This window comes from Lepisosteus oculatus, chromosome 14 (genome assembly GCF_040954835.1).
Source record: "Lepisosteus oculatus isolate fLepOcu1 chromosome 14, fLepOcu1.hap2, whole genome shotgun sequence".
NCBI lineage: Eukaryota > Metazoa > Chordata > Actinopteri > Semionotiformes > Lepisosteidae > Lepisosteus > Lepisosteus oculatus.
Genome location: NC_090709.1, coordinates 49,944,600 through 49,957,598, shown reverse-complemented (window position 1 = coordinate 49,957,598; position 12,999 = coordinate 49,944,600). Strand labels below are relative to the sequence as shown.

The following is a 12,999-nucleotide window of genomic DNA, read 5'->3' as shown; positions in this document are numbered from 1 at the left end:
TGAATCTGAAGCTGAAACTATTATTTGATTGAAGTCGAAGTAACCCGCGAATCTTTTTTGGAAGAAACACGTGTTTAGAAAGCGCTATATAGTCCTTTCCTCCTCCTCTCTCTTCACACCTCTGAGCTGCCCCCCGCTAGATTCCGCCGCTCTGTGACGTCAGGCGGCTCATTGTGACGCCCCCGTGACGTCGCACCCAGCCGGGTGTCCCTGTACGACCCCGGTAGTCGCCACCTCGGACAGTCAGGGGAAACGGGTCCAGGTGTTTCCGGCCCAAGGGTTACAAAAGCTGCACTTGAATTTAAAGACAAAATCACGTCGAGGGCGCATTCAGCACCCCCACGTCCAACACGGGTTTCCGTGGGGTGGGGTTCAGTGAAATTAGCAACCCCCCCCTACCCCCAAGTCGAAGAAAGACCAACCTCCACCCCCCTCTAGCGCTCAAGGGCGGAAATTTGGGGCCACGCCACGTCCAAAAAACACGGGTTCCCCCCCCCCCCGTCCTGCGGGGAAAAGAAACGCCATTTTCTTTTCCGAGCGCTGCGTGGGACCTCACGACCCCCCCCCCCCCCAAAAAAAACCCCCGAAAACGACCTTTTTTCTCTCTCTCGTTTTCTTGGTGTCTGGGACGTTCACGAACTCCACCGCGTCGGTGCGATTCCCAGCGGGACTTGAACATAACCCCCCCCGTGGAGCCACAGCGCCCCCGTGTGGCCAAGAGGACCACCAGCCACAAGGCTGAGCTTTTACTGCCGTGTCCCGCTTTCACTCTGGCGATGAAGGAGGGAATCAAGGAGGAGAATTAATATTGTGATCCACCAGTCCATCACAGGACAGGACAGCAGTCCATCACAGGACACACACACACTCACACACCCTGGACAGGACAGCAGTCCATCACAGGACACACACACACTCACACACCCTGGACAGGACAGCAGTCCATCACAGGACACACACACACTCACAACCTGGACAAGACACCAGTCCATCACGGGATGTTCAGTGCCTCTCTCTAATAAAGTAGAAACGCGACATTAAACGCGACATTGCTCCGGACGATGGGAGAAGACCTGTACCTTCACGAGTCCGGGCTGTCAAGAGACAGGCTGAGAGAGAGACGGGCTGGCGGGACATCGGCGAACAGAGCTGAAGGCAGAGAGCCGGGGAGACAGGCCCAGCTGGAACAACGCAGGACAGACAGAGAAGCAGACAGGGAGACACACGGAGAGACACAGGGAGAGAGACCCAGCTGTGACAACACAGGACAGACAGAGAGCAGGGAGACACACGGAGAGACACAGGGAGAGAGACCCAGCTGGGACAATGCAGAACAGACAGAGAGCAGGGAGACACATGGAAAGACACAGGGAGAGAGACAGGGAGAGAGGGACAGACACAGAGAAAAAGAGAGACTCAGACAGAAGGACAGAAAGACAGAAATAGAGAAGTACAGACGGACAAAAAAACAGAGAAAATTACAGATGGACTGATGTACAGAAAGACAGAGAAAAGGACAGAAAGACAGATGGAGAGAAGGACAAATGGACAGAGAAAAGAACAGAAAGTCAGAAGGACAGAGAAAAGGACAGACGGACAGACAGACAGACAGACAGACAGACAGACAGACAGACAGACAGACAGACAGACAGACAGACAGACAGACAGACTCTGCCCCACTTGCCTCGTCAGACATCTCAGCCTCTCTCCTTGCCCTCCGCACTGGGGAGCCCCAGGCGGGGCCTGGCGGGGCCGGGCGGGCGATGGGGGGCAGGACGGGCGGGGGCAGGGGCAGGGGCACCGCCCCAGGCAGCAGGGGGGGCCGGAGGGGGGGGGGGGGGGGCGGGGGCGGGGAGCGGATTGGGCTCTCGGGCGAGGAGGGGGGGGACACCGAGCGGGACAAGCCGGGCGACCCCGGGAGCTCCAGCTGCAGCTCGGCCGCCCTCTCCAGCTTCTGGATGAGCTCGGGGAAGCACGAAGACACCACGGGATTCTGTCCAGCGGGGAGAGGGGGAGACACAACGCAGGGGGGATGAGGAGCAGAGATTACGCCTGGACAGGTGAGTGTGTCCAGTTTGTCCAGTGAGAGTGTGGACAGGTGAGTGTGTACAGTGTGTCCAGTGAGAGTGTGGACAGGTGAGTGTGTACAGTGCGTCCAGTAAGAGTGTGGACAGGCGAGTGTGTACAGTGCGTCCAGTAAGAGTGTGGACAGGCGAGTGTGTACAGTGTGTCCAGTAAGAGTGTGGACAGGCGAGTCTCTACAGTGTGTCCAGTAAGAGTCTGGACAGGTGAGTGTGTACAGTGTGTCCAGTGAGAGTGTGGACAGGTGAGTGTGTACAGTGTGTCCAGTGAGAGTGTGGACAGGTGAGTGTGTACAGTGCGTCCAGTAAGAGTGTGGACAGGTGAGTGTGTACAGTGTGTCCAGTAAGAGTGTGGACAGGCGAGTCTCTACAGTGTGTCCAGTAAGAGTCCGGACAGGCGAGTGTGTCCAGTGTGTCCAGTAAGAGTGTGGACAGGTGTGTCCAACAGTAAGAAGCTGTCTTACCCTGTAACCCAGCTCAGGGGTGTTAGGGGGTGCTCTGTCTCCTCCTCAGATCTCACCTTCAGGTCTGGTGAAGTGACAGACCACAAGGAGACGCTGGAAACGAGGACACAAGACAGAGGTCAGGTCCACAGAGCTCACTCAATCACTACAGCAAGCAGAGACCTCTCGGCCATCAGGACTCTGGGGGTCAGAGTGGGGAGCTGTAGGGTATCGGGAGTTTAGGGGTCAGTGTGGGGAGCTGTAGGGTATCGGGAGTTTAGGGGTCAGAGTGTGGAGCTGTAGGGTATCGGGAGTTTAGGGGTCAGTGGGGGGAGCTGTAGGGTATCGGGAGTTTAGGGGTCAGAGTGGGGAGCTGTAGGGTATCGGGAGTTTAGGGGTCAGTGGGGGAGCTGTAGGGTATCGGGAGTTTAGGGGTCAGAGTGTGGAGCTGTAGGGTATCAGGAGTTTAGGGGTCAGTGTGGGGAGCTGTAGGGTATCGGGAGTTTAGGGGTCAGAGTGGGGAGCTGTAGGGTATCGGGAGTTTAGGGGTCAGAGTGTGGAGCTGTAGGGTATCAGGAGTTTAGGGGTCAGTGTGGGGAGCTGTAGGGTATCGGGAGTTTAGGGGTCAGAGTGGGGAGCTGTAGGGTATCGGGAGTTTAGGGGTCAGTGGGGGGAGCTGTAGGGTAGATGTGGGGCACCGGGCCCACCACAGGGCGGCCGGTCCAGTCTCGCGGAAGGCGATCGGGTCAGACTTACGGAAAAGCACCGGGACTTGGGCCGGGATCTCTCCCACTGCCAGTCCGGGTTCTGCCTGACCGGTGTGACCTGTGAAGACGCCAAACAGCCCATCTCCGAGACAGCTCTGACCAAATAGCCCAGCCCAGTCGTGTCGAGACTAGAGGCCTTGGGCAGTCTCTACAGTGTGTCCAGTGAGAGTGTGGACAGGTGAGTGTGTACAGTGTGTCCAGTGAGAGTGTGGACAGGTGAGTGTGTACAGTGTGTCCAGTGAGAGTGTGGACAGTGTGTCCAGTGAGAGTCTGGACAGGTGAGTCTGACCAGTGTGTCCAGTAAGAGTCCGGACAGGTGAGTGTGTACAATGTGTCCAGTAAGAGTCTGGACAGGTGAGTGTGTACAATGTGTCCAATAAGAGTCTGGACAGGTGAGTCTGTACAGTGTGTCCAGGAAGGGTCTGGGACGTCCAGAGGCAATCTGTACTCTCAGAAGGGCCATAATGGACCCGCGACCCTGTCTCTTGAGCCGAGGCGCGTCCTCAGTCAAGATCACCACTGGAAGTGTCTCTCCTCGTCTGGAGGTGTTACCGTGAGACCTGGTCTGTCAAGCGCTTTGCGCTGCTATGTGTATGAAAGGTGCTCTATCAGTCAAGTTTATTATTATTATTATTATTATTATTATTATTATAATACAGCGAGCGCTGCTGGGGGTGGAGAGGTCAGTCGGAGGAGGGCTGGACGCTGGACGCTGGACGGCGGGCGGGAGGGGTGGACTTACGACGCCTCGCCGGGCCCGGGTCCTGCTGCGACCGCGCACGGCCGTGCGGCATCTCTGTTGGTGCATCGTCCTGCCGAGACAAGCAGAGTCACAGAGGGGAGGGGAGGGGGCGGAGCCACACAGCTGGGCGGCTTGTTCCCCACCCCCACCCCCCTCTGTGTACAGTAGAGCCTCCTGTCCTGACTGGAGGAGCTCAACCAGCTGTGTCCTGAGAGAAGCCAGGGTATCGGCTTCACCCACAGGGCTAGGCGGCTTGTTCCACACCCCTGCCACCCTCTGTGTAGAGGTGCACCTCCTCTCAATATCTTTTTACAGCACGATCACACCAATAAGAGTGGAGTAACGGTAAAAAAAAAACTTTTTCTCAACTTATTTTGTTATTTCTCACCAGCGGCGCTTTTGAGCGACTTACCGATTTCACGGGGATACTGAAGAGCGATTCTGAAGCTGAAACTAACGATCGAAGTCGAAGTAACTTTATTGGAAGAAACACATGTTTAGAAAGGACTCTATAGTCCTTTCCTCCTCCTCTCTCTTCACTCCTCTGAGCTCATGGGGCTCCGGCGCCGCCCCCCGCTAGAATCCGCCGCTCTGTGACGTCAGGCGGCTCATTGTGAAGCCCCCGTGACGTCACACCCAGCCAGGTGTCCCTGTACGACCCCGGTAGTCGCCACCTCGGACAGGCAGGGGAAACGGGTCCAGCTGTTTCCGGCCCAAGGGTTACAAAAGCTGCACTTGAATTTAAAGACAAAATCACGTCGAGGGCGCATTCAGCACCCCCACGTCCAACACGGGTTTCCGTGGGGTGGGGATCAGTAAAATAGACACCCCCCCTACCCCCAAGTCAAAGAAAGACCGACCTCCACCCCCCTCTAGCAGCCAAGGGCGGAAATTTCGGGCCACGCCACGTCCAAAAAACACGAGTCCCCCCCAACGTCCTGCGGGGAAAAGAGACGCCATTTTCTTTTCCGAGCGCTGCGTGGGACCTCACGACCCCCCCAAAAAAATGGGTTTCGCAGACGAGGAAAACCAGATACATCGACCTCTCTACAACACCACCCGGCTGTTTTTGTTTCAGACCGTGGGAAAAAAATAAATAAAATTTTGCCCCTCACCGACCGCCGCGCAAAAAAACACAACTTCACGCTACAGAAACGGCCTGTGTGAGGGGGGGCATGGGAAAAAAATAAAACCTGCGTGTTTTCGGCAGAGTAAGCTCAACGGGGAAACTCCCTGAATCTCGGGGTTGCTTCTTGAACCCCGAAAACGACCTTTTTTCTCTCGTTTTCTTGGTGTCTGGGACGTTCACGAACCCCGCCGCGTCGTTGCGATTCCCAGCGGGACTTGAACATAGCCCCCCCCCGTGGGGACACAGTGCCCCCGTGTGGCCAAGAGGACCACCACCTGCAGGGCTGAGCTTTTACTGCCGTGTCCCGCTTTCACTCTGGCGATGAAGGAGGGAATCAAGGAGGAGAATTAATATTGTGATCCACCAGTCCATCACAGTACACACACACACCCTGGACAGGACAGCAGTCCATCACAGGACACACACACACTCACACACCCTGGACAGGACAGCAGTCCATCACAGGACACACACACACTCACACACCCTGGACAGGACACCAGTCCATCATAGGACACACACACTCATACACCCTGGACAGGACACCAGTCCATCACAGGACACACACACTCACACACCCTGGACAGGACAGCAGTCCATCACAGGACACACACACACTCACACCCTGGACAGTACACCAGTCCATCACAGGATGTTCAGTGCCTCTCTCTAATAAAGTAGAAATGCGACATTAAACTCCGTTCGAAACGGGAGAAATCACCAGGACACGATACACCTTGCTCCGGACGATGGGAGAAGACCTGTACCTTCACGAGTCCGGGTTGTGAAAACTTCTTCTGGCAGTTCAAAACGTTTCGAAGAGACTACAGCGCTACCCTGTGTTCCATTTCTATCATGTATTATTATACAGTCATAAGTATCTGTCCTGATCACAGAGTCCCCCTCTCACTGCCAGGACAGGAGCCCAGTGCAGCACGAATAATCATAATAATTAATAAGTCTGGACTCTCCACTCAGAGCTCTTCCCAGGTCAGGGGGATCCCCTCCAGCCCCCCCAGTGTGCAGCCCCCACCTGGATGATGCTCCAGTCCGCTCAGCACACAGCAGCTCTCAGTGGGGAGGAGAGCAGAGGGATGGAGCCAGTTCAGAGAGGGGGGTGATTAGGAGGCCATGATGGGTCAAGACCAGGGGGGGAATCAGGCCAGGACACTGGGGTAACACCCCTACTCTTCTCCAGAGACACCCCGGGATTGTTAATGAGCACAGAGAGTCAGGACCTCGGTTTGACGTCTCATCCGAAGGACGGCGCCTGTTTACAGTCCAGTGTCCTCTGTCACTATACTGGGGCATCAGGACCCACACAGACCGCAGGGTGAGAGAACCCCCTGCCGGCCCCACTAACACCTCTCCCAGCAGCAACCTTAGTTCTTATTGTCAAGAAGGAAAGAATATTAGGAACATGAAAAGGCTGAATGTCTTAAATGCATTTTTTTATACTGAAACAGAGGAGCACACACACGTCATTACAAACGCACACCCGCACAGAGACGTTCTCAAGTGCCTTGTTCATATTTATGGGCTCCAACAGGAACAAAAAACGCCAGCCTGACAACTCGAGCATTCAAACCAAGAACCCAACACGTACTCACGTTGGCAGCCTGTGCATCCAGAACGTATCATTTCTTGAAAGGGATTGCTGTCCGCATGCACATCTGAATCCCAAACAGAATCTCTAGTAAAATACGATCATTTGTGAAATAGGCAAATGACTGTCTCAGGGGCCCATTCCTCATTCTCAAGACACATGTATGCAGTACGTACACCGTGCATTGAGCAATAGGGACTGAAGACACCACAGGTAAGGTTAGAAGTCATTCTGAGGTGCCACATGTGAGGGATACAGCTAGGCATCTTAAATGCAGGGTTTGAGAGCCCTTTCAGGAGCACTGCATCCTTTGAGACAGACCCGTGCATGTTAAAGAAATTATCATTTCTTTCAGCATTAGGGACTAAATATACTAAACGTATGATGCTTAAATATTATTTTCACATATATTAATGTCATAAATGATTGCCTATGCTTTATGCACTACTTCACTGCTTCACTGCTCTATGCCGTCTGGAAATAAATCCTCAGACTGCTTACTGCCCTGGGCATTTACCAATAAATTACAGGAGCACATCTATATATCACTGCGTTGAAGCAGGAGACACACAGTCACTGCAAACACATCCTAAATACAGTGTTCCAGCACCTCTGACCTCATCCAGAACGTATCATTTCTTGAAAGGGATTGCTGTCCGAATGCACATCTGAATCCCAAACAGAATCTCTAGTAAAATACGATCATTTGTGAAACAGGCAAATGACTGTCTCAGGGGCCCATTCCTCATTCTCAAGACACATGTATGTAGTACGTACACCATGCATTGAGCAATAGGGACTGAAGACACCACAGGTAAGGTTAGAAGTCATTCTGAGGTGCCACATGTGAGGGATACAGCTAGGCATCTGAAATGCAGGGTTTGAGAGCCCCTTCAGGAGCACTGCATCCTTTGAGACAGACCCGTGCATATTAAACAAATGATTATTTCTTTCAGCATTAGGGACTAAATATACTAAACGTATGATGCTAAAATGTTATTTTCACATATATTAATGTAATAAATGATTGCTTATGCTTAATAAACAAATCTAATTAAAATAAAAGCTTAAGTTTTGTATTTATCTTGTACCATAGAACATGATTTTCTTTGTATTTCAAGCCCACAAAGTGTCCAAATGACACACTACATGATATAAGGAAGATTATCACATGCATATCGGTATTATCTTTCTTATGAAAATGCATTCCTTTCATTACCTTTTACTTTTTAAAATGAACTCAAATTGTGTATAATGTAATAATTTAAGTAGAGGACGCCTTCACTGTCCTGACTCTCCGCTGTGTCTCTGATCCTGTCTCTGTCTGTGGCTCTTCTCTCAGTGTATCTGATCTCCTCCATGAGGACTCCTTCACTGTCCTGACTCTCCGCTGTGTCTCTGATCCTGTCTCTGTCTGTGGCTCTTCTCTCAGTGTATCTGATCTCCTCCATGAGGACTCCTTCACTGTCCTGACTCTCCGCTGTGTCTCTGATCCTGTCTCTGTCTGTGGCTCTTCTCTCAGTGTATCTGATCTCCTCCATGAGGACTCCTTCACTGTCCTGACTCTCCGCTGTGTCTCTGATCCTGTCTCTGTCTGTGGCTCTTCTCTCAGTGTATCTGATCTCCTCCATGAGGACGCCTTCACTGTCCTGACTCTCCACTGTGTCTCTGATCCTGTCTCTGTCTGTGGCTCTTCTCTCAGTGTATCTGATCTCCTCGATGAGGACGCCTTCACTGTCCTGACTCTCTCCTGTGTCTCTGATCCTGTCTCTGTCTCTGTGGCTCTTCTGTGAGTTTGACCTTGAGAGATCTGTAATGCTGAGTTCTCACTGGAGCAGTCCGATATGATGGTCAATAAAAGGTCCAGCAAAGTCAAAGCTGGTCGCTCCCAGAACAGGACAACGCAAGCTCAAGTATCAATTCATGACGTTTGTGGGTTTTAATGGATCCGGCCTGAGCAAGCCTGGTTCAGTTAGCAAACGGGCGGCCCACGATCGGCTTTCAACTCATTTCACAACTGCGGTCTCTCATCCTGTGTTTTGGGTTGTTTCAGAACGCCTGGAGAAAACGGACTCCGACTACTGCCTGGCGCAAACCCCACTCCCAGCTGGTAACGGTGAGATCCGAAGACCTTTTAGAACAGGAATTGTAAATATTCCCCTTCCATCGTCGTCAGAAGTATGAAGTGGCTCTGCGGGTTTTTTTTAAAAACCCAGCAACACCGACTTTGTCTTCACCCGCAGCGGAGCAGGTCAAGGTTTATCCCTGCGCTGGAAGGACAGGAAAAGAGACGCGGCGTTTCGGCCGCGGAGCCTCCTTCGGGCGCGTGAAGCCGGAAAAGACCACAGTCGAAATGTCGCGTCTCTTTCCCCTCTCTCTCGGCCGCGTGGAACGATCCCGAACCTGCTGCCTCTGCGGCCTGCGGGTGGCCGACCCGGCCCCCTCCCTGACCGTTATCCCTACCTGCCGCGCGTCTTCAGCGACGCTTCCCTGACCGTTATCTCTCTTTCAGGAACCGCGGCACCGCAGGAATGCCATTACTCCGTGATCCAGGATCCCAGGCCCGCGGGCGGAAGTAGGTTTTGCCTTCTCGCGTGTAAGGGCTCGCAGGGCTCAAACAGCAGCGGCGGGGGGCGGCGAGACGCCTGTGGTGCGCGGGCTTGCTAGGTCAGTGCGAGGTGAAGTCGGGGCAGAGCCCCTGGACCACAGCCCCACCACCGGGAGCTCTGCTAAGTGGTGGGTTGGGCAATCATTACTGGATACGAGTGTCAAGTGTCAACACGAGTGTGAGCAGCGTCGATTCGAGTGTGAACGGTGTCGACACGAGTCCTGTTGGTCAGTACAGTGTCAATGCGAGTGTGAACAGTGAGTCCGGTTCTGTACAGTGTTAACTCATTGAATTCCCTCTTGCTCTGCACAGTGTTAACGGGTGAGAACACGTGTTTTATTCTTTGCAGAATTAACACAGACAGATACTGCTGTTGAATACTCCACAGTCAACAAACCCCGAGCCGCACAAAGTGAGGATCTTTTACTTCTATCTATTAAACTAGCAGAAATAAAACATCATGATAACTTCTTGCTGCTCTGTCCAGTTTTAACACAAGTGTGAACATTTGTAATAATAGTGAGTCCTGCTGTTGTGTCCAGCGTGAATACAAGCGTGAACAGTGAATCCTGTCGTCTGTACAGTGTCAATACGTGTGTGAACAGTGAGTCCTGTTGTTCAGTACAGTGTCAATACGCATGTGAACAGTGAGTCCTGTTGTCTGTACAGTGTCAATACGAGTGTGAACAGTGAGCCCTGTTGTTCAGTATGGTGTTAATGTAAGTCTTATCCTGTATAGTATAAGTAAACATAAGTATTGACCTGTATCCTGTTCTCTACAGACATCACACTACCCAACAGTGATGTGGAGTACGCCACCGTCAACAAACCGAGAGCAGCACAAAGTGAGGACTTTTTTAACTCTTTACCACAGTATAAAACCCACAGGAGTAATGAGAAGGACACTAAAAACAACAACACTGATAGTGAACAAGAGATTTTGAACAATACACATTTTAGTCAGATTTAAATACCCACAGACCTGACCGTTGGAAGTAGTAAAACAATGCAAATTATTTTTTTTCTGCGTGCAGGTTTTCTAAGAACTGAAGAAAGGTTAAAAACGAGAGAACGCCATTCGGTTTTTCAAGCCTGTCTGGTAGTTAGTGATTAATTGGACCCATGATTTAATCCACCTGTATCTGGAGAGAAGCCAGGGTATCGGCATCAACAACAAGGCTAGGCAGCTTGTTCCCCACCCGCCTCTGTGTAAAGACGCATCACCCATTCTTGGTTTTATTTTCACCTTTCACTATACGTGAAGAATTCCAAAAGGTACACAAATGCTCCGGAGCTATTCTGTGGTTCGGCGATGTCTCTGGAGCCTTTTGTCACAGTGTGCGACTTCCCTGTGTGTCTCCCTGAACACAGGGTCTGACTGAAGGGGCACTGACCTGCAGGAATGGGAGGAGACCGAGCTGGGACGGTTCTGCCACGTCAGCGAAACTCTGGACCCCGACTTCATCTGCCAAAGAAACAGCAGCGTCAATTAACTCAGCCAGCGAGTTCAACTGTTGCCTCCCTTCTCTCCATCTCTGTGTGTCCCATCTCTTCATAACCCGTCTCCTATCAATCCTACTGTGTTTCATTTACTCTTCCTCACTCTGTCTCCTGTCCGGTTGTCTGCACTTAAAACTGAGGTATTTCCTGTGATCTCCTCTCTCTCGCTGTGTCTCGTGTCCTGTGTGTTTGTTACTGAGGGATTCTCTGTGATCTCCTCTCTCTCGCTGTGTCTCCTGTCCTGTGTGTTAGTATGTTTGTTACTGAGGTATTTCCTGTGATCTCCTCTCTCTCACTGTGTCTCCTGTTCTTCAGTGTTTTAATCCTCTTAAATAATTTAGCTCATTCCTCTCTCACTCACTGCGACTCCTATCCATTCTGTGTTCAGTTCCTCTGACTTGCCTCTTGCATCAGCGCTAGCAATATCATGCATCTATTTAATTTAAAATTAATGATCTGTCACCTTGATAGTTCGATATCTGCTACAGTTAGCATAGATGGCACAATTAAAGGGACGATGAGCTCAACATCTGTGCGCGTCTAATTAACTGAACCGTACAGAACGTCCTGCCTCAGCTAGTCTCTCGCTGGCGGGGTCGCCCATCGGCTAGGCCACGTCTCCAGGAAATTCTGCGGACTGGACACTGCGGGAGGGTGGGGCTGTGTTTCCACACGAACGCCGGAAATCACTCAGGATCTCCAGAGAGACTCCTGTAGCCTTACAGCATCACAGTCACAGGCCTCAGCATTGCAACTGTATAATATCAAACGCCCAGACACCCTGAGGTGAGGCCGACCAGTCTGAAGTATTACCTGTAAACACCAGGCACACTGGAACCTGACTTCATCGTCCACTTAGCGCAGAGGTGGGGCGGACAGTCAGTTTTCTGGGGAGAAAAAAAACAACACCAGGAATTTAGCATACTGAAAGGATCATGGAGTGATGATCTGGCTGAACCCGCTTGGCTGAGGGCTCCTGGCCAGAGGACGAGGAGGCTGGGACCCCCCCTGCACAGCGAGGAGGAGTGACCAGGGGGGGCAGCTACACAGGTGGAGACGGGGTGGGAGAGGGACGCGAGGGAGAGAGGGGGATCACGTGCAGTATTGACAGTGTTTCAGGAGAAGAGTCAGGAGTAATTGCTAAAATATCGACAGCCGAGTCTGACCGAACTAGGGTGTGGCCTTCCCTCACGAACTTTCATCACAAACTCCTGTCTTCCTGCGGTGTCTCTGAGGAAGCTACCATTTTTCACTGGCTAATAAGAGGTGGAAGAGGTGTTAGTGAGACAGCAGGGGGGCGCTCACCCTGCAGTCTGATACCCCAGTATAGTGACGGGGGACACTATACTGTAAACAGGCGCCGTCCTTCGGATGAGACGTAAAACCGAGGTCCTGACTCTCTGTGGTCATTAAAAATCCCAGGGCGTCTCTCGAAAAGAGTAGGGGTGTAACCCAGGCGTCCTGGCCAAATTTCCCATTGGCCCTTACCAATCATGGCCTCCTAATAACCCCCCTCTCTGAACTGGCTTCATCCCTCTGCTCTCCTCCCCACTGAGAGCTGCTGTGTGGGGAGCGTTCTGGCGCACTATGGCTGCCGTCGCATCATCCAGGTGGGGGCTGTACATTGGTGGCGGTAGTGGGATTCCCCGTTCCCTGTGCAGCGCTTTGAGTGGAGTGTCCAGAAAAGCGCTATATAAGTGTAAGCAATTATTAGTAAGGCCCCTCAGTAGTTGAGATCTCTGTTATACCCATCTAGAAACATGCAATCAGCATGTTATTGATGAAGCAATAGTCACAACATTATTCCACACCTCTAACCCTGCACTAGGGGGCATGCTTCAGGCTCAGGCCAGGGTGAGAGGTGGGTTATGATGACAGTCATGCTTTCTACACCTTATACTGAGCTCAGAAATGGACCGAGCGGACATCTTACGAGCAGATCCCTCCGCGTATAAAAAGGCAACTTGTCTCGGCAAAAATACCACGGATTCACATCCGAAACATGATAAAAAGGCAAAAACACCACACTTGGAATGCAAACGTACCCTAAAAAGGAAACACGGTTTTAAAACCAACTTGATTTTCCCCTGGAGAAACCTTTTTATGGACACATCGCATCTATT

At 51.9% G+C, this 12,999-nt stretch overlaps 1 long non-coding RNA gene across 1 annotated transcript; it reads right to left on the bottom strand.

Annotated features, from left to right (window-relative positions):
• Nucleotides 1-1,859: 1,859 nt before the first annotated feature.
• On the bottom strand, nt 1,860-10,838 carry LOC138243204 (uncharacterized). Its single transcript, XR_011192037.1, has 5 exons — nt 10,771-10,838; nt 4,034-4,103; nt 3,281-3,349; nt 2,546-2,638; nt 1,860-1,993 (listed from the first exon to the last, which is right to left on the bottom strand). It is a non-coding gene; the product is annotated as an uncharacterized lncRNA (long non-coding RNA).
• Between the last annotated feature and the right edge of the window lie 2,161 nt (nt 10,839-12,999).